Source organism: Eretmochelys imbricata, chromosome 14 (assembly GCF_965152235.1).
Source record: "Eretmochelys imbricata isolate rEreImb1 chromosome 14, rEreImb1.hap1, whole genome shotgun sequence".
NCBI lineage: Eukaryota > Metazoa > Chordata > Testudines > Cheloniidae > Eretmochelys > Eretmochelys imbricata.
Genome location: NC_135585.1, coordinates 34,691,381 through 34,713,519, shown reverse-complemented (window position 1 = coordinate 34,713,519; position 22,139 = coordinate 34,691,381). Strand labels below are relative to the sequence as shown.

At 48.4% G+C, this 22,139-nt stretch overlaps 1 pseudogene; it reads left to right on the top strand.

Annotated features, from left to right (window-relative positions):
• The first annotated feature begins 3,286 nt into the window (after nt 1-3,286).
• On the top strand, nt 3,287-9,936 carry LOC144273982 (uncharacterized; annotated as a pseudogene).
• The last annotated feature ends 12,203 nt before the right edge of the window (nt 9,937-22,139 follow it).

Here is a 22,139-nt window from a genome sequence, read left to right as displayed (position 1 = left end):
TGCCCGAGCTGCTGTTCTCATGGCCTGGCTTGCGCTGCCTTCTTGTCCTGAGCCCTGTAAAGTCGTTTCGCTCCTTAAGTCACTTACTTTTCAAACTGTTTTTATTGCTCTGAGACCTTCATCCTTTCCCTTCATTAACATTGTGCAGAGGGCTGTTCTTATGCATCATTCTGTGTATTTTTAATAGCAAGAGATCACTGAAAATATTCTGGTGCTGGTCGTTACAGCAATCCCATCACACACTGTTTCTAGTGTAGCACTTCCTGTTGGTACTGCAATTGTAGTTTTTCATTATAATTTTTTGTTCTTTTTTTTCCTACACAAGTTTATTCTTTGGGACCACGTGATATCAAGGCTGACAGATTTCTTGGGTTAGTATCAGAACACTTCCCCCCCCCCCCCCGCTGATAATAGCTCACCTTAGCTCACTGATCACTCTCTTTATAGTGGGTATGGCAACACCCATTTTTTCATGTTCTCTGTGTGTGAATCATAGAATATCAGGGTTGGAAGGGACCTCAGGAGGTCATCTAGTCCAACCCCTGCTCAAAGCAGGACCAATACCCAACTAAATCATCTCAGCTAGGGCTTTGTTAAGCCTGACCTTAAAAACTTCTAAGGAAGGAGATTCCACCACCTCCCTAGGTAATGCATTCCAGTGTTTCACCACCCTTCTAGTGTGGGAAAAGTTTTTCCTAATATCCAACCTAAACCGTCCCCACTGCAACTTGAGACCATTACTCCTCGTTCTGTCATCTGCTACCACTGAGAACAGTCTAGACCCATCCTCTTTGGAACCCCCTTTCAGGTAGTTGAAAGCAGCTATCAAATCTCCCCCTCATTCTTCTCTTCCGCAGACTAAACAATCCCAGTTCGCTCAGCCTCTCCTCATAAGTCATGTGTTCCAGTCCCCTAATCATTTTTGTTCCCCTCCAGTGGACTCTTTCCAATTTATCCACATCCTTCTTGTAGTGTGGGGCCCAAAACTGGACACAGTACTCCAGAGGAGGGCCCACCAATGTCAAATAGAGGGGAACGATCATGTCCCTCTATCTGCTGGCAGTGCCCCTACTCATACATCCCAAAATGCCATTGGTCTTCTTGGCAACAAGGGCACACTGACTCATATCCAGCTTCTCGTCCACTGTAACCCCTAGGTCCTTTTCTGCAGAACTGCTGCCGAGCCATTCGGTCCTTAGTCTGTAGCGGTGCATGGGATTCTTTTGTCCTAAGTGCAGGACTCTGCACTTGTCCTTGTTGAACCTCATCAGATTTCTTTTGGCCCAATCCTCTAATTTGTCTAGGGCCCTCTGTATCCTATCTCTACCCTCCAGCGTATCTACCTCTCCTCCCAGTTTAGTGTCATCTACAAACTTGCTGAGAGTGCAATCCACACCATCCTCCAGATCATTAATGAAGATATTGAACAAAACCAGCCCGAGGACTGACCCTTGGGGCACTCCATTTGATACCGGCTGCCAACTAGACATGGAGCCATTGATCACTACCCGTTAAGCCCGACAATCTAGCCAGCTTTCTATCCATCTTATAGTGCATTCATCCAGCCTTTCTTGAACTTGCTGACAAGAATACTGTGGGAGACCATGTCAAAAGCTTTGCTAAAGTCAAGGAACAATACGTCCACCGCTTTCCCGTCATCCACAGAGCCAGTTATCTTGTCATACAAGGCAATTAGATTAGTCAGACGTGACTTGCCCTTGGTGAATCCATGCTGACTGTTCCTGATCACTTTCCTCTCCTCTAAGTGCTTCAGAATTGATTCCTTGAGGACCTGCTCCATGATTTTTCCAGGGACTGAAGTGAGGCTGACTGGCCTGTAGTTCCCAGGATCTTCCTTCTTCCCTTTTTTAAAGATGGGCACTACATTAGCCTTTTTCCAGTCATCCGGGACTTCCCCCAATTGCCATGAGTTTTCAAAGATAATGGCCAATGGCTCTGCAATCACAGCTGCCAACTCCTTTAGCACTCTCGGATGCAGCGCATCCAGCCCCATGGACTTGTGCTCATCCAGCTTTTCTAAATAGTCCCGAACCACCTCTTTCTCCACAGAGGGCTGGTCACCTCCTCCCCATGCTGTGATGCCCAGTGCAGTAGTCTGGGAGCTGACCTTGTTCGTGAAGACAGAGGCAAAAAAAGCATTGAGTACATTAGCTTTTTCCACATCCTCTGTCACTAGGTCACCTCCCTCATTCAGTAAGGGGTCCACACTTTCCTTGACTTTCTTCTTGTTGCTAATATACCTGAAGAAACCCTTCTTGTTACTCTTAACATCTCTTACTAGCTGCAACTCCAGGTGTGATTTGGCCTTCCTGATTTCACTCCTGCATGTCCGAGCAATATTTTTATACTCCTCCCTGGTCATTTGTCCAATCTTCCACTTCTTGTAAGCTTCTTTTTTGTGTTTAAGATCAGCAAGGATTTCACTGTTAAGCCAAGCTGGTCGCCTGCCATATTTACTATTCCGTCTACACATCGGGATGGTTTGTCCCTGTAACCTCAATAAGGATTCTTTAAAATACAGCCGGCTCTCCTGGACTCCTTTCCCTCTCATGCTAGTCTCCCAGGGGATCCTGCCCATCAGTTCCCTGAGGGAGTCAAAGTCTGCTTCTCTGAAGTCCAGGGTCCGTATTCTGCTGCTCTCCTTTCTCCCTTGTGTCAGGATCCTGAACTTGACCATCTCATGGTCACTGCCTCCCAGGCCTCCATTTGAGAAGCATTTCCAGCTGGGGGCAAGCCAACAGACAGTCTGTGCAGATGGAAACTACAGGCTTTTTCTTTGCCAGGATGTAGATTTTTGTCCCGCCCTGTTTCTTGCCAAAGAATGGCCATGTAGCAGGTAATGATCCATCAGCCTTGTTTTCACCTGGCGGAGGCATCAGTTTGCTCTTTGTCTCTGAGGAACTGGTTTGGCCATTTCAGACTTACTTGTAAAGCATATTTTTAGTTATGATTGCAGCTTATGTTTATAACTTCACATACAATGCAGCTACTTGCATTTTGCCATGATGATATTGATCAGCAAATGATGAGTTTTTCAATGATGCCTCACAAGGCATGCCTTGTCGTCAGTTGTTGGCTACGTGTATGTTCTCTCTGTGTGCTGCACCAGCTCTGTGCAGATATCTGACGCAGGAGACCTCGCTGAAACTGCCCAAAAACATCACAGACTCAGGTCATGGGAAGGTGCTCAGCCAGGTTTATTGCCAACAAAGCACTGTAGTATTGCCCTGGTTACATGTACACTAATACATGAATGCCCGTGACAATGGACCAGCTCAGTGAGTGTTGGGACTTTCTGCTTTCCCCTTGGCCAAAAACACCCCTTCTGTGACCTCTCTTTTATACACTGAGACAAACAAGCTATGTATTGCCCCTCTGCCATGGTTAGTTACCACCCTTTACCTGGCATCTGTAGGCTCAATCAAAACATCCCTATCCATCACCTTGTCATGCTGACCTTATTCTTAGGAGGGGTCAGTGTGTCCCTGTATCATCTTCAGGGAGTGTGTTTACACCATAACCTTGTATCTGAGCAGCAATAGTGAGTGCCAACTCCTCAGGGCTTGGAGGTCCCTCTTCTCCAGCAGCAGGGAGAGCACAGCCCACCTGCTTGACAGGAGGAGCACCATGCTGCCCAGGGGCTCTGCCCAGATGATGGCAAGGTCTGCAGCAAGGACATCCCAGGATGTGCAGTAAAACTGCATGGTCAGCCATTGATGCCTGCAGATTTGTTAGTGGGCATCAAACAGAGGGCTTCTGAGAGCTTGGCCAGAGTGAGAGGAAGCTGTAGTCAGTCTCGGTCACCCAGGCCGACCTTCAGGCGCTCATCCCACAGGGCCACTCCAATGTCAGTACTGGTTGATCCAGAGAGAAAATGTTGGTGTAGAAAGCTCTCACCCTTTATCACATGTGCTCCAGATCCACAAGAGGGGTGCCATCTTCTGCTAGGAGATAGGTGATGTGTTTTTTTTTGCTCTTCTGCTCTTCTAAAGAGCACAGAAGAAGCAGGAGCCACAATACATCTCCTAAAGGGGTCCGATACATGACCAGACAAAAGCAACTTGGACCTAGTGTTTCTCCCAACACACACTGTGCAGGGACAGATTTTCAGGGTTGGTAGCCATGCATCTCTCCACCTCCATGACCTTCCATTCCAACTTATCAATCACGGCTTCCATCACTGCTCCATCCCTCTTTCAGCTGCTTGTCAGTGGACCAGTTCATAGAAGGTCAGACCTTGTGGTCGGAATGGGAGTCAGGCCTAGTCATTGGAATCCAAGTGCCAGAGCCAAAGGTCAAGACGGTTGGAGTGAGGAATCAGAGCCGAGGAAGGCAGGACCAGGGCTGGTTCTGATCAGGAGAGGAACAAGACTGGGTGCAGGGTAGGAGATGGACTGGAGCTGTGGAGGAGTGAAGCAGGAGTAGGGCTTGGAGAGATGAGCACAAGGAGGCAGACAGTCCATGGCCATGTGCCTTGAGCAGCGAGTGAGATACTACTGCTGCTGTGCTTCAGAACCGGCTTTCTAGCTTCCTCAGCCAGTCAGGCAGGGCAGGTCATCAGGCAGCCTAGCCAACTCGTTAGGGTGTCAGGAGCACAGAGCAAGTGCAGCTGCAGGGCCCTACTCCTGACACTGGTCTGGTGGGGTAGTCTCAGCAAAACAGCTTGACACTCACCTTGACCACTTCCCAACATCTCCGTGCCTCTACAGTCACCAGTCCAGCCAAACCTCCCGGAAGGACTCCACAAAGCCAGCATCCTCTTACATGGTATTATTACAATGCCAGCAAGCCAGCCTGAGCTGCTCAGCTACGAGGGGGTGTCACCGTGCCTCAGGGGGTCACAACTGAGAATACCAAATTCAGGACAAACGGCTAAGCAATAGGGCAGACACACCCCAAAACTGGTGATTATTCTTCCATAAGATATACCAAACCAGCAACGAAAGTGAACTTCTGTCTCACCATGCTGGCTAACAAGAAGTCAGAAATGCAGCCTCCTTTGATATTCCAGTCCTTTTTTCAACACGCAGACTCTAGACTTATTGATGAGTGCTTATTTAAAACCAATTTAATCAACCAGAGGGTTCTTCTGATTCCCAAGGACAAGCCATGTACCCAGGTCAATATATAACTCAGATCTTACCCAATAGTCATGCTGTTGCCAATCCTTTAGTATCTAATATCTAAAGGTTTATTTATCAGAGAAGAGAAAGAGGGGAGAATTAAAATCGGTTAAAGGAATCAAATACATATGCACATTGCAAAGTTTTTGTATCAGGTTTGAGGCAGTAATGACATAAACTACTGGCTTGTTAAGTCTCTGCTTCCTTCCAAAAGATTGGAAGGTCAGAATGCTCCCAATAGTATAAGTCTATAGTCCAGAGATCAGAGCAGGGAAGACGCAAAATGGAGATGTTTCCATTGTGTTTGTTGATGGGCCATCAATTGAATACTCCATTCACAATGTGCAGACTAGACTAGATGTAAACTACCTTGAGGGTGTTACCACAGGAGCAAACATATTTGAAATACAGGTACATAGTCAATATTAATAACTGGAAGTACAAAAAATGATATACACATACAAACAGGATAAACATAGTCAGCAAATCATAACTTTTCCCTTGATACCTCACATGACATTTTGCACAAGATTTGGTAGCAACAATGATGTACATGGTCCTATTTTAATCATGTAATGTCACAGGGGGACCTTCCCAAGGACTAAATGATGGTCCAAGAAGGGGTCTGGCTGAATGTGTGAGGAATGGGCCCACAAAGATATAAAAATGTGAAAGGTAGATTCTTTCCAACCGAGGGGTGTGACTGAGCCACCTGCACCCAGAGAAAGGTGAAGGAGGTGGAGGACTGGGCACCCGAGGAAGGTTGGGAAACAACATAAAGAGGCTGCTGCTGGCAGAGTAGAACCAAGGCAGCAGAAGGAGAGCTCAGCTGTAGCCATAGCCACACACGCCCCCGGAGGATCAGCACAGCCAAATGCCACCATGGCCAGCTGCAGGAGCAGAAGCTAATTTGGGCAGCCTGAAGGCCCGCATAGGCAGTAAGGTATCAGGAGCGTCGAAAGGGCCTGAAGCAGCCAACCAAGGATTCACCTAGTTGCTCAGAGAACTTTCTCTGTCTCCTTCTGGATTAAGTAGTGCATCCAAGCCAAATAGTAAGGTTAGCCGTCGCCCCCACTCAGGAGCTTTGTGAACAGAGCCCTTGGGGAGCTACAACTTTGCTAGATCCTTTCTCTACAAGCTCTAAGTGACCTGCGAGGCGGCAGCTGAAATCTGAGCACTGCCTCTGGGCCTCGGTTTCAGACCTGCAAGCCCTCACAAGAGCTCACGTTTTAAGTAATGTGTTCCTGTTCTGGCGTGGGATGCGGGGAATGGAACTGGCCATGATGGAGATTTAGTTGTACCCTGGAGAGTGAAGCAGAATGCTCAACTCCCCTGGGCAATAATCTGGGCCATTCCCGAGGCAGAGGTAATGCACCTTTACTCCAGATGAGTGTCATGGGATCTTGTATAGTCTATAGCCCAGTCTCTGTAAGATTGGGAAGAAGCCTCTCTGGGTGGGTGTCAGGGTTCCCTCTCCATGCTGAACTCTAGGGTACAGATGTGGGGACCTGCATGAAAGACCCCCTAAGATTATTTCTACCAGCTTAGGTTAAAAACTTCCTCAAGGCACAAATCCTTCCTTGGACAGGTACTGCCGCCACCACCAAGTGATTTAACAAAGAATCAGGGAAAGGACCACTTGGAGTTCCTATTCCCACAAAATATCCCCCTAAGCTCTTACAACCCCCTTTCCTGGGGAGGCTTGAGAATAATATCCTAACCAATTGGTTACAAAGTGATCACAGACCCAAACCCCTGGGTCTTAGGACAATAGAGAAATCAGTCAGGTTCTTAAAAGAAGGATTTTATTTTATTTTCTTTAAAAGGTAAAAATCCCCTCTGTAAAATCAGGATGGAAAATAACTTTACAGGGTAACAAAAGATTCAAAAACACAGCAGAACTTCCTCTAGGCTTAGTTTCAAAGTTACAAAAAACAGGAATATACCTCCCTCTAGCAAAGGAAAAATTCACAAGCAAAACAAAAGATAATCTAAGACGCCTTGCCTTGCTTTTACTTACAATTTTTGTCATATGAGAGCCTTTTAGGATGGTTTATAGGAGAAGGAGTTTTCTGACCTGATGCTTCTCTGCTTCCCAAGAGAACACGCACCACAAAGCCTTCCCCCACCAAGATTTGAAAGTATCTTCTTTCCCCATTGGTCCTTTTGGTCAGGTGTCAGCCAGGTTATTTGAGTTTCTTAATCCCTTACAGGTAAGGAGGAATTCTAGGCTACCCTTAGCTGTATTGTTATGACAGTGGGTGACTCAGATCCTGGGTCCTGAAGTAGTAATAGGGCTGACCTTAATAAACAAGATCAACACATGATAAATTGTTTCCCAAGCAGGATTTCCAATTTCCAAACCTAATGTGAACTCTGGATGAAGCGAGGGGAGGAGCTGCACATCCCGAATCTCCAAGGCTATGAGGAAGAGGCGATCATCAACGACACCCACACAGGTGAGGAATCAGCTAAACTGACTCAGAAACCAATTACTGTATCCTCATAGCAGATGTCACTTAGACTTGATGAAAATGCCCATCTGACCCTTCAGCCTGTCTTCATCTCCAGTGAGAGGATGTGGAGGAAGGATGGATTCTCTCTTCTGGGGAGGGGTTGTGAGGAAGGAGGATGAACTCAGCTCATGATATTTCAACTTCCCCAGCTATTATATGGGTGTGTTTTCCCCTTTTCCTGTTCCCCTTTCTGAGTTTTCCTTTCCCCCCAGCACAGAAAATGGCTCCTGTCTGGATTATCTCTCTATCCCACAGGGGATGGGACGGTGAGTGAGAACAGCGAGAAGAGTCTTCAGCAGGAAGGTCCTGAGCAAATGGCACCACATGGGATGTTATGGGGAAGATCTGAAGGGAATGTTTCCCAGAATCCTGAGCAGAGAGAAACTTGTGAGAGTCAGCACAGGCCAGATAGGCAGCAGGGAAACCATCCAGGAGAGGGACATGGTAAATCCACCCACAGGAGCAGAGTGGTCAAAAGAAACAAAGAAACTGATCAACAGAGAATACATGATCAAGAGGGAGCCTACACTTGCAGTGACTGTGGGAAAAGCTTCCAATGGAGACCAGTCCTTATCTTACACCATAGAATCAACACAGGCAAGAAACCCTTCAACTGCTGTGATTGTGGGAAGAACTTCAATGAGAACTCAAATCTTATTATCCATCAGGGAATACATACAACTGAGAATCTGTAACTGCCCTGACTGCGGGAAAAGCTTCCCTTGGTGCTTAAGTCTTATTGAACATCAGAGAATCCACACAGGAGAGAAGCCCTTCAACTGCTGTGACTGTGGGAAAAGCTTCAATCGGTGCTCAAATCTTAACATTCATCATGGAATCCACACAGGAGAAAAACTCTTTAACTACTCTGACTGCAGGAAATGCTTCAGGGAAAGCTCACACCTTGTCACACATCAGAGAATTCATACAGGAAAGAAACCCTGTAAGTGCTCTAACTGCGGGAAAAGCTTCAGTCAGAGCTCAGACCTTATTAAACATACAAGAAAGAGACCCTATAACTGCTCTGATTGCGGAAAAAGCTTCCATCGGCGCTCAAGGCTTATTGATCATCAGAGAATCCACACAGGAGAGAAGCCCTTCAACTGCTCTGACTGCAGGAAAAGATTCAGTCAGAGTTCATACCTTATTAAACATCAGATACTACAAACGAGAGACACCCTATAACTGCCCTGAATGCAGGAAAAGCTTCCGTCAGAGCTCAGACCTTGTTAGACATAGGAGAATCCACACAGGAGAGAAACCCTTCAACTGCTCTGATTGCAGGAAAAGCTTCAGGGAATGCTCAAACCTTAATGCACATCAGAGAATTCACACAGGAGAGAAACCCTATAACTGCTCTGACTGCGGGAAAAGTTCGGTCAGAGTTCATACCTGTGACAAAGTGGGACTGTTCTTAATGTTTCCTCTGAATAGTGTGGGGGTGCCTCAGTTTCCCCTAGGCAGCTCTTAAGTATCTAGGTGGTGGGATAAGGGTGTATGATCATTGCAGAGCCCTAGAGGGCACGTGTGTGCAGGGGTCTGGACACAGAGAATGGCCGACACCCTGTTTCCTGGCAACTGATGGCCTGGGCCCTTTTCCCCCTGCAAGGTGAGAGCTAAAGGGTTGGAGAACAAAGGAATCAGGTGACCTCATGGCCCGGGAAAGGGACAAAGCCCAGGGGAGGAGGGGCTGGAGGGAGTTTCAGTTTTGGGGCTGGCTGGAGACATGGAGTGAAGGGCAGACTTGGTTGTCTGTCTCACAGCCCCCCAAAATGGACCCAGCTGAGGGGTCCGGTTCTCTGCACCTACAAGCTCTGTGTTAGACCATGTTCCTGTTGTCTAATAAACCTTCTGTTTTACTGGCTGGCTGAGAGTCACGTCTGACTGCGAAGTTGGGGTGCAGGACCCTCTGCCTTCCCCAGGAGCCCCGCCTGAGTGGACTTGCTGTGGGAAGCGCACGGAGAGGCAGAGGATGCTGAATGCCCCGAGGTCAGACCAAGGAAGGTGGAAGCTGTGTGAGCTTTGTGTCCTGAAGACAGGCTGTTCACAGAAAGGCAACTGCCCCAGAGTCCTGACTGGCTTCATAGGGAGCAGTTCCGGAGCATCGCCCAGGGACTCCGTAACAATACCTTATTAAACATCAGATACTACATGCAAGAGAGAGACCCGATAATTGCTCTGACTGTGGGAAAAGCTTCCCTCGGCACTCAAATCTTCACAATCATCATAGAATCCACACAGGAGAGAAACTCTTTAACTGCTCTGATGGGACTTGATTATGACTTCTTGGCAAATGTGAATGTTTTGTGTTCAGCCACTTCACTTCATTTAAGTGTGATGTTGTACACCTAACCCCCTCTTTTTCTTGTCTGCTGTGACTTCTCATTCATCCCTGATAATGTTTTTAGGCTAGAATCCATCAAAGGACTTAAGAGTTGTGACAAAGTGTTCCAAATGCCAAACTTTTGGGTACATAGACTATCAGAGGAACAGCAGTGGGATCCACAAAGACTGAGTTATGTGACCAAGCCCCTTATAAAATGAATGAGGAGAGATGGGTGCCTTAGAATGGAATCCCCAAATCCCCACACATTACATGGGGAGCCATGTAAGCTACCTAGTGTGGCATCCTGACAAGAGTGTATGACCTAAGCCCGTTCCTTTTATGGGAATAGGCGTATATCTCTGCTTCCAGTTCATGAGTCATGGAAGTGAGACGATGCTATGATGATAGGGCCCAGTCCAATAGACATTTTCAGAGGCTGCCTAACTCTGCAGTGAGGGAATCTCCCTCATAATCTTTTGGTCAGAGGTTAGGGTACTCACCTAGGATGTGGGAGACCAATTCAAGTCCCCTCCGCACCTAATAAAGCCAAGAGTTTAGAACAGGGATCTGCCACCTCTCAGGGGAGTGCCCTAACCTCTCAGCTCTCAGATATTCTGAGGTGGGTGTCTCAATATATCCTAGAACCAAGAGTTGGGTCAAGACAGACAGTGAAAATGACAATATAGACTGGTGGTTAGGGCACCCATGTGTGAGGTGGATATCTCTGAGTCCAGTCCCCTGGCTCCAATTACTCTTTAAGTGTGCCTGAAGACAAAATCCTAAATCCTGCCACGAAGAAGATTGTGAACTTCATGGCAGCTGGAATTTCTGTAAAGGTTTAAGAAATCAATTGTTGTTGCTAAAATTCTATAGGGAATTTCTGTTCTTCAGGGAAGTTGGAATTTGGCCTTGGAGAGCATAATTATTGCTTCCCATTGGAGTTCAGTTCTGTTCCCTAAAACTGGACTCTTGGGCTGGTAGGTGCTGCTAACTGAAAAGTACCCAGTTCATATAAACCCAACAACTTCCATCCAATTCTGAAAAAGATCCTAATTTCAAATGGTATGAAAGAAAAGAATTCTGCTAGAAATAGTAAAAAGTAAGCCTTAAAACTGCTTCAGATTGCGGAAAATTCTTCTAAAACAAAACTGGAATGGGTTATAGGATTTGAATGTGACACTATTGTAACTAAAACTGACTTAGTGCTGATTGAAACTGCATGCTTTCACATGTAACGTCCACATCCTGGGTAAGCACCCTAACCACTGGGCTAAAAGCTATGAGGGAAACCATCTCCTTTCACCCTCCCCCAGCCTCCTGCCTGTTTTGTGTGGAGCAAGGCAGCCTCTGATCATGCTTACCAGATTGGGCCTCCACCTACCTTCCCCTGGTTTGTGAGTTGCACTGGGGCTTAGAGGAGAGACAAGGGCTTGGGTGCCTAGAATGAGGCAGCTGGGTGCATGCCTAGAAGCAGGAACATAGGCATCTAGAGGATTTTTACCACAAAAACGTAGGTGCTGAGTGAGGTTAAGAGCCTACAGGGATAGATGGAACCTGAGTGGGAGTGCTGTTACCACAGGGGTGCCTAGTAAGGAGTCTAAGAACCTTTGTGAATCCCCCACCCCACCCCACCCTTAGTACAATGGATACATACAGATAGGCTCCTTTGGATTGTCAGTGTGATGTCCTGACTTGTCTCTGGGCACTGAGGTAGGAGAATGGTTTATTTGTGACTTTCTTGCTTTGAACCAGGAAGAATTGGTGATTCATGTACCCCAACTTTTGTATGTATTATTCTAACCATTTTCAGCTAGAGACATGTCTAAATGCTGCTGCATTTCAAGCTGTAGTAATCATATGACTCTGAATTTAATTAAGAATCATGCTATGCCTAAGATTGATTCTTTCTTAAGACAAAGTAAGAGAAGTATTAAAGATTTTGCTAGATTTTGTTAATTTGACACTGATTTAAACTTGATTGTCCCATCCAACCTATTAGATTTGTCTAATTTCATTTTTTGTTTGAAAGTTTTAATACCAAGTCAAATTATAGTTTTAAATCGAGTTACTACATTGAATTTATAGTTGGTCATTTGATACTAAAGCCATGTTTACATTAAAAACTTTCATCAGTGCAAGTTATATCAACAGAAAGATGCCCCAGTTAGCATATCACTTGCACACATGCAAACTTGGCTCCCTGCATCAGTGCTGCACATATTCACCAACATGGCACTTTTCACTATCCACCATCTTTGACAGAAGCATGGAGCTTGCACAGCTCCGCACTGTTGTCATGAATGTTGCAAGCACAGGATGACTAATCCTATAGTATTTGCAGACCCACAAGAAGAACTGCAGCAATGGGGGCCATGACGATTTCCAATACCTCCTGTCTACTCTAGGCAGGATCATGTCTAGTTTATGTAATTAGCATGAGCAGTTGCATACAACGACTGAGAGCTGCTAGGAGTGTTTATCAATCTGGGCAATTAGAAAAAAGCATTTCAAAAATATGTGGGGTTTTAAAAGGTTATGTCTGGCATCTGGTCTCCAAGATTCCTGGGCCGTGGAGTTCACAACTGTGACCAGAGAAGTCAGTGTTGGACATTATGGGATTGCTGATGGAGGACTCTTAGGATGGACATGGGTAACACGGTGTCTACACTCGCACTGCATCGACCAAACCGGGTCGCCCATGGCTCAACACCATACAAGGAGATGGTGTTATTGTGTCCCTGTAATTACTCCTGGGGGAATTCTGTGCTACTGCGCATGCGTATAATTATTGAGTTGCACATATTTTTAATTTTTTAAGCAGAAAAAAGCTTCTGCTAGAAGCTGCCATAATCGGAGCAAGACCTCTGTATGGATACTACGTAAGGAGCTGTGTCTCCAGACTGACAATGATGCCCTTAAGGTCTTGGAGTTAAGGCAGGTCACGGGAGGTGATGTACCTCAGATCCTCCTTTCAGACAGGAGGCAACTGCGGTTACCTCCCTGTCTGGCCATCTGTGTATTGTGTGCCTGATGTTGGATGTCTCTTTGCGCACTGAGCCAGGTGCAAAATTAGATTGCAAAATCCACAAAAAAGGGAAATCTACAGGAAGAAACTAACAGCAGGGGGCTGTGTGTGTGTCCATCTGTCGTGTTTAAGCATAAAGACAAAGGATTGGTCTGATCTCTCTCGGTGTGCAGAGACATACTGGATCCTTGCCCTTCGAGACAAACTGACAGTATGCATGTCTCATGAAAGAAGGGTCCGAGCCTGCCTGGCTGTGAAGTGCTGCAAGGATTTCGGGTGAGCTGTACTTGGTTAGACAGGAGAATATCTTGTTAGTTCAGTCTCGGCTCTAGAATGCATGTTATGACTTTGTTATATGTAACCATTTGTTTCCAACACTTCCACTTGACTCTTGGCTTTGTTAAACCGAGGCATGATTTCGCTGTGAGCCTATGGCAGCGCTGTGTGTTAAGTGGAGCAGTGATCTGAGCTGGACCTGGTAAGCTGGGGCAGAGGATGTTAACTGTTCCTTTGGAAATAGTGAATCTGTGAATCCTGCCAGTGCCTAGGGGACCAGGGGCTGGAAGCTCCAGACTGATGCTCAGAGGGCTTGAGGGCAGAGTGGGCCTGTTCCTACCCTGCAGTGACTGCAGGCCCAGCAGCAAGTGCGTGTGGCCAGTGGAATTGGGGAGCTGACCCCTGGCAGGCACAGACAAGGCTCCCTCAGGCAAAGGGCAGGTGGTGGCGAGGTGCCTCCCAGCCCTGGGTATCCTGGGAAGCATTGCAGGGTATTAACTTACTGCAGGTTTCAGGCAGTTAAAAATTACACCCCAAGGCCCCAGCCCAGTGAGAAGGACCGAGGAGAGGAACTGTGACTGCGCGGGGCACCTGAGTCCCAGCACCTCCCAGAGTTGGCTCTGCCTAAAGCCCCAGTCCCGCCCCGTGAGTAGGGCTTTACCAAATTCATGACCATGAAAAATGCATCACAGCCTGTGAAATCTGGTCTCCCCTGTGAAATCTGGCCGGGGGAGGAGGGGATATGTCCCAGAACTGCCCCCCTTATGTCTACCCCGCCTTCAGAGCTGGGCGGCCAGAGAGCAGCAGCTGCTGGTCTGGTGCCCAGCTCTGAAGGCAGCGCTGCTGCCAGCAACAGTGCAGAAGTGAGGGTGGCATGGTGGATTGGCGGGGGGGAGGGCCAACCTTATGCGTGGGTGATGCGGGCAACTGCCCCGAGAGCGGTGGTCAGGAGGGAACCCCGCCACCCACCAGCTCCAGGCCCTTTTAACCTCTGAGTGCTGGACCCTGGAACGGGGGAGGGGCAGGGCTGGGAGTGTCCCGGGCAGGGGCTCCTACCGTGTGCCAGGCTCTAGCTGCAAGTTCGGGCTGGGCTGGGGAGGAACAGGACCTCGTCCCTTGCATGGGCTGCTCCCAGGGCCAGATCAGAACCTCCCCCAGCAGCAGAAAGCTCCGTGGCTGTCGGCCGGGAGCCCAGCTCTGAAGGTCGCACCACTGCCAGGAGCAGTGCCGAAGTCAGGGTTGCAATACCATGACACCCCTCCCCCAATAGCCTTGAGACCCCCCATGACCCTCTTCTGGGATGGGATCCACACAGTTACAACAGGGTGACATTTCAGATTGAAATAGCTAAAACTGTGAATTTTAAAAGACTTTCAAAAATCTCATGACCATGAAATTTACCAAAGTGGATGGGTGAATTTGATAGGGCCGTACCCAGGAAACTAAACAGGGGGTACTTCACATTACAGCTACACAAATGTGGATCCTCAGTTGCACTGTTTCTATCACGGCCGCTTCTTTCTGGCAGATCCATTTGAGCTCCACGGCACACGTCTCAGACAGAACCTGGCTGCCTTTTATCCACCCGCAGCTTTTCCCAGCAGCAGAGCCTGAGAAGCTGCAGAGTGAGAGAGAGTCCGTGTCACTGTGGGTCCCTGTAACAAGGAAAGGCCCAGGGGTGAGTCTTTCCTCCCCCTCCCCGTAATGGGAAGCTGGGCTCTGGTGTTCTCCTTCATCTCTAACTTCCCTGCGGAGCGTCAGTCGAGAAGACGTCCCAGGCTGTGAGATGACTTAGGGCAGTGGCTCTCAACCTTTCCAGACCACTGCACCCCTTTCAGGAGTCTGATTTGTCTTGCGTACCCCAAGTTTCTCCTGACTTAAAAATGACTTGCTTAGGGTATGTCTATACTATGGAATAAGGTCGAATTTACAGAAGACGGTTTTTTAGAAATCGGTTTTATATATTCGAGTGTGTGTGTCCCCACAGAAAATGCTCTAAGTGCATTAACGCGGCGGAGCGCTTCCACAGGACCGAGGCTAGAGTCGACTTCCGGAGCGTTGCACTGTGGGTAGCTGTCCCACAGTCCCCACAGTCTCCGCTGCCCATTGGAATTCTGGGTTGAGATCCCAATGCCTGATGGGGCTAAAACATTGCCGCGGGTGGTTCTGGGTACATATCGTCAGGCCCCCTTCCCTCCCTCTCTCCGTGAAAGCAAGGGCAGACAATCGTTTCGCGCCTTTTTTCCTGAGTTACCTGTGCAGACGCCATACCACGGCAAGCATGGAGCCCGCTCAGGTAACCGTCACCATATTTCTCCTGGGTGCTGGCAGACGCGGTACGGCATTGCTACACAGTAGCAGCAACCCATTGCCTTATGGCAGCAGACGGTACAGTACGACTGGTAGCCGTCCTCATCATGTCCGAGGTGCTCCTGGCCACGTCGGCTGGGAGTGCCTGGGCAGACATGGGCGCAGGGACTAAATTTGGAGTGACTTGACCAGGTCATTCTCTTTAGTCCTGCTATCAGTCCTATTGAACTGTCTTATGGTGAGCAGGCAGGCGATATGGATTGCTAGCAGTCCTATTGCATCATCTTCTGCCGGGCAGGCAAGAGAAGAGGATGGCTAGCAGTCCTACTGCACCATCTTCTGCTGAGCAGCCATGAGATGTGGCTGGCATGCAGTCCTTCTCCACCGTCTGCTGCCAGCCAAAGATGTAAAAGATAGATGGAGCGGATCAAAACAAGAAATAGACCAGATTTGTTTTGTACTCATTGCTTCCCCCCCTCCCCTGTCTAGGGGACTCATTCCTCTAGGTCACACTGCAGTCACTCACAGAGAAGGTGCAGCGAGGTAAATCTAGCCATGTATCAATCAGAGGCTAGGCTAACCTCCTTATTACAAGAACAATAACTTAGGTGCACCATTTCTTATTGGAACCCTCCGTGAAGTCCTGCCTGAAATACTCCTTGATGTAAAGCCACCCCCTTTGTTGATTTTAGCTCCCTGAAGCCAACCCTGTAAGCCGTGTCGTCAGTCGCCCGTCCCTCCGTCAGAGCAACGGCAGACAATCGTTCCGCGCCTTTTTTCTGTGCGGACGCCATACCAAGGCAAGCATGGAAGCCGCTCAGCTCACTTTGGCAATTAGGAGCACATTAAACACCACACGCATTATCCAGCAGTATATGCAGCACCAGAACCTGGCAAAGCGATACCGGGCGAGGAGGCGATGTCAGCGCGGTCACGTGAGTGATCAGGACATGGACACAGATTTCTCTGAAAGCATGGGCCCTGCCAATGCATGCATCATGGTGCTAATGGGGCAGGTTCATGCTGTGGAACGCCGATTCTGGGCTCGGGAAACAAGCACAGACTGGTGGGACCGCATAGTGTTGCAGGTCTGGGACGATTCCCAGTGGCTGCAAAACTTTCACATGCGTAAGGGCACTTTCATGGAACTTTGTGACTTGCTTTCCCCTGCCCTGAGGTGCATGAATACCAAGATGAGAGCAGCCCTCACAGTTGAGAAGCAAGTGGCGATAGCCCTGTGGAAGCTTGCAACGCCAGACAGCTACCGGTCAGTTGGGAATCAATTTGGAGTGGGCAAATCTACTGTTGGGGCTGCTGTGATGCAAGTAGCCCACGCAATCAAAGATCTGCTGATATCAAGGGTAGTGACCCTGGGAAAAGTGCAGGTCATAGTGGATGGTTTTGCTGCAATGGGATTCCCTAACTGTGGTGGGGCCATAGACAGAACCCATATCCCTATCTTGGCACCGGAGCACCAAGCCGCCGAGTACATAAACCGCAAGGGGTACTTTTCAATAGTGCTGCAAGCTCTGGTGGATCACAAGGGACATTTCACCAACATCAACGTGGGATGGCCGGGAAAGGTACATGACGCTCGCATCTTCAGGAACTCTGGTCTGTTTCAAAAGCTGCAGGAAGGGACTTTATTCCCAGACCAGAAAATAACTGTTGGGGATGTTGAAATGCCTATATGTATCCTTGGGGACCCAGCCTACCCCTTAATGCCATGGCTCATGAAGCCATACACAGGCAGCCTGGACAGTAGTCAGGAGCTGTTCAACTACAGGCTGAGCAAGTGCAGAATGGTGGTAGAATGTGCATTTGGATGTTTAAAGGCGCGCTGGCGCAGTTTACTGACTCGCTTAGACCTCAGCGAAACCAATATTCCCACTGTTATTACTGCTTGCTGTGTGCTCCACGATATCTGTGAGAGTAAGGGGGAGACGTTTATGGCGAGGTGGGAGGTTGAGGCAAATCGCCTGGCTTCTGGTTACGCGCAGCCAGACACCAGGGTGGTTAGAAGAGTACAGGAGGGCGCGGTACGCATCAGAGAAGCTTTGAAAACCAGTTTCATGACTGGCCAGGCTACTGTGTGAAAGTTCTGTTTGTTTCTCCTTGATGAAACCCCCCGCCCCTTGGTTCACTCTACTTCCCTGTAAGCTAACCACCCTCCCCTCCTCCCTTCGATCACCGCTTGCAGAGGCAATAAAGTCACTGATGCTTCACATTCATGCATTCTTTATTCATTCATCACACAAATAGGGGGATGACTACCAAGGTAGCCCAGGAGGGGTGGTGGAGGAGGGAAGGAAAATGCCACACAGCACTTTAAAAGTTTACAACTTTAAAATTTATTGAAGGCCAGCCTTCTTTTTTTGGGGCAATCTTCTGTGACGGAGTGGCTGGTTGGCCGGTGGCCCCCCCACCCGCGTTCTTGGGTGTCTGGGTGTGGAGGCTATGGAACTTGGGGAGGAGGGCGGTTGGTTACACAGGGGCTGTAGTGGCAGTCTGTGCTCCAGCTGCCTTTGCTGCAGCTCAACCATACACTGTAGCATACTGGTTTGGTCCTCCAGCAGCCTCAGCATTGAATCCTGCCTCCTCTCATCACGCTGCCGCCACATTTGAGCTTCAGCCCTGTCTTCAGCCCGCCACTTACTCTCTTCAGCCTGCCACCTCTCCTCCCGGTCATTTTGTGCTTTCCTGCACTCTGACATTATTTGCCTCCATGCATTCGTCTGTGCTCTATCAGTGTGGGAGGACAGCGTGAGCTCGGAGAACATTTCATCTCGAGTGTGTGTTTTTTTTTCTTTCTAAGCTTCACTAGCCTCTGGGAAGGAGAAGATCCTGTGATCATTGAAACACATGCAGCTGGTGGAGAAAAAAAAAGGGACAGCGGTATTTAAAAAGACACATTTTATAAAACAGTGGCTACACTCTTTCAGGGTAAACCTTGCTGTTAACATTACATACATAGCACATGTGCTTTCGTTACAAGGTCGCATTTTGCCTCCTCCGACTGCATGGCTACCCTCTCAACCCTCCCCACTCCCTGTGGCTAACAGCAGGGAACATTTCTGTTTAGCCACAGGCAAACAGCCCAGCAGGAATGGGCTCCTCTGAGTGTCCCCTGAAGAAAAGCACTCTATTTCAACCAGGTGACCATGAATTATATCTCACTCTCCTGAGGATAACACAGAGAGATAAAGAACGGATGTTGTCTGAACGCCAGCAAACATACACTGCAATGCTTTGTTGTACAATGATTCCCGAGTACGTGTTATTGGCCTGGAGTGGTAAAGTGTCCTACCATGAAGGACGCAATAAGGCTGCCCTCCCCAGAAACCTTTTGCAAAGGCTTTGGGAGTACATCCAGGAGGACCGTGAATGCCAGGGCAAAGTAATCCTTTCACATGCTTGCTTTTAAACCATGTATAGTATTTTAAAAGGTACACTCACTGGAGGTCCCTTCTCCACCTGCTGGGTCCAGGAGGCAACCTTGGGTGGGTTCAGAGGGTACTGGCTCCAGGTCCAGAGTGAGAAACAGTTCCTGGCTGTCGGAAAACCGGTTTCTCCGCTTGCTTGCTGTGAGCTATTTACAATCTCATCATCATCATCTTCTTCGTCCCCAAAACCTGCTTCCGTATTGCCTCCATCTCTGTTGAAGGAGTCAAACAACACGGCTGGGGTAGTGGTGGCTGAACCCCCTAAAATGGCATGCAGCTCATCATAGAAGCGGCATGTTTGGGGCTCTGACCTGGAGCGGCCGTTCGCCTCTCTGGTTTTCTGGTAGGCTTGCCTCGGCTCCTTCAGTTTCACGTGGCACTGCTTCGGGCCTCTTTCCTTCGTGCCCTGGGAGATTTTGACAAAGGTTTTGGCATTTCGAAAACTGGAACGGAGTTCTGATAGCACGGATTCCTCTCCCCAAACAGCGATCAGATCCCGTACCTCCCGTTCGGTCCATGCTGGAGCTCTTTTGCGATTCTGGGACTCCATCATGGTCACCTCTGCTGATGAGCTCTGCATGGTCACCTGCAGCTTGCCACGCTGGCCAAACAGGAAATGAGATTCAAAAGTTTGCGGTTCTTTTCCTGTCTACCTGGCTAGTGCATCTGAGTTGAGAGTGCTGTCCAGAGCGGTCACAATGGAGCACTCTGGGATAGCTCCCGGAGCCCAATACCGTCGAATTGTGTCCACAGTACCCCAAATTCGAGCCGGCAAGGCCGATTTAAGCACTAATCCACTTGTCAGGGGTGGAGTAAGGAAATCGATTTTAAGAGCCCTTTAAGTCGAAATAAAGGGCTTCATCGTGTGGACGGGTGCAGGTTTACATTGATTTAATGCTGCTAAATTCGACCTAAAGTCCTAGTGTAGACCAGGGCTAAGACATTTCAGTGTAGACCAGGCCTCGAACAGACGTTGGACATTTAACATGAGCAAGTTATACAATGGGAGCTTTTCCCAAACATCTCAAAGAGTAAACGTCAAGCAGCACTCACCGCACTGGATCTAATGGGGAACCGTCCACCCAGGTCCATTTCCCCCCTGGGGGTGTCACTTTAAGGCCAATCCAGATGTAGTTTGCATCTTGTACAACATCTTGTATGAAATCCTGTGATGTGCAAAGCAGAGGGGGTGGGGATGAGTATCCTGTAACATGCTAGAATTCCCTTAGTGATCCCTGTCACGGAGTGTGGGGGAGTCCAGGCCCTGCACCCCTCTTCTTGGGATTCACTGAGACTCTCAGCCAGCCAGTAAAACAGAAGGTTTATTGGACAACAGGAACACAGTCCAAAACAGAGCTTGTGGGTACAACTAGGACCCCTCAGTCAAGTCCTTCTGGGGGAGCAGGGAGCTTTGACCCCAGCCCTGGGGTTCCCTGTTTTCCTCCACCCAGCCCCAAACTGAAAACTAAACCCTCCTAGCAGCTCTCTCCTGCAGCCTGTCTTCACATTCCTGGGCAGAGGTGTTACCTCCCCCTCACACTCCTGGCTCAGGTTACAGGCTCTCAGGTCTCCCATCCTCAGGGCACATTCCCAGGTCAACACTTCACCCCTCCCTGCTGCGTCACATCCTCACAATCCCATGAAGTGCCTGCTCTCTCCTTCAGTAGCTCCGCCCATAATGCCAGCAGGAGACCCCACCAGCCCCTGAGTTAGTTCACCCTCTCCCCTGGGTGGGCAGGGTCCCAGTGCAGGTAAACATGGCTCTCTCTATGCAGACATGGTAACATCAGCACCAGTCCTTGGTGGCACAGGGTGAGCTGGCCCTTTAAGTGAGTCCTGGATTGAGCCTCACCTGTGACTAGGTGCCCCTGGACTCAGAGGCAAAGGTGATGGAAGCAGGTGACCAGGAGCCAGGCCTGGTGGGGCTACAAGGGCAGTCAGGCTGGGCAGGGAGAGATTTGATGGGGTAGGAGGTTTGTGTGAGTAGCTCTATGCAGAAGGGCTCTGCTGAGCTCTCAGACAGAGAGCCTGAGAGTGAAACGCCTACAGGAGCCAGCTGGGCAGAATGGGGTGGGAAAGCTGTGGGGTTCTTGTTCTGAGCTGTATGTTAATAAGCCAGACCCCTAGAAGGGGAGAAAACACCCCAGTGTGGAGTTTCATTTGCGGGGGGGTGGTAGAGTCAGGCTACACTGGGATTGTAACTAGTGACACACGTCTTTCTCCAGCTGGAGTTGGATGAGCCTGTATTTTATGTTACCATCTCCTCCCAGTTCTGGATCACGAGCATGCGAGAGCTCTTCCCCGAGCAGTCGTCACGGCTCCCAGTCCAGTCTTTACGCTCCTTAGACAGCCAGTAGCACTTGTCCCCATGCAGCAGCCAGTCCCTGGGGCAGAGTTTGCACCCGGATCCCTCTGGAGGGAGAGATGGGAACCGAGGTGTCATTAATTCTGAACCTTCAAACTACAGCTGGATGAAAACTCTTGTTCAAAGTTGTTTTTTAATGGAAAATGCCATTTTGAGCCAAATGAAAGGTTTTATTTTGATTGCCATTTTTCATTTTTTGATGGGGGAGTGGAGTTAGAATGGAAATACTGGTTTTGAGGGTGGGAGGGAGGATTTCATTCAGTTTTGGAGGGGAAATAAACATTTACTCTTAACAGTTCCCTCCATTTGAAAAGTGGGGGAGGACTTTCACTTTTCTACTTCCTTCAAAGGACATCAAACTGTCATTTCTTTTCACCTTTTTCATGACCTAGGCTTACACTGTATCAGCTCTAGTTCTAGACATTGCTGAAGTTTCCCCTACAGTTGTGTAAAAAGCAGGGCTGTCAATTAATCGCCGTTAACTCACGTGATTAACTGAAAAAATTAACTGTGATTAAAAAAATTAATCGTGATTAATCACACTGTTAAACAATAGAATACCAATTGAAATTGATTAAATATTTTTGGGTGTTTTTCTACATTTGCAAATATATTGATTGCTATTACAACACAGAACACAAAGGGCACAGTGCTCACTTTACATGATTATTTTTGATTACAAATATTTGCACTGTAAAAATGATAAAAGAAATAGTATTTTTCAATTCACCTCA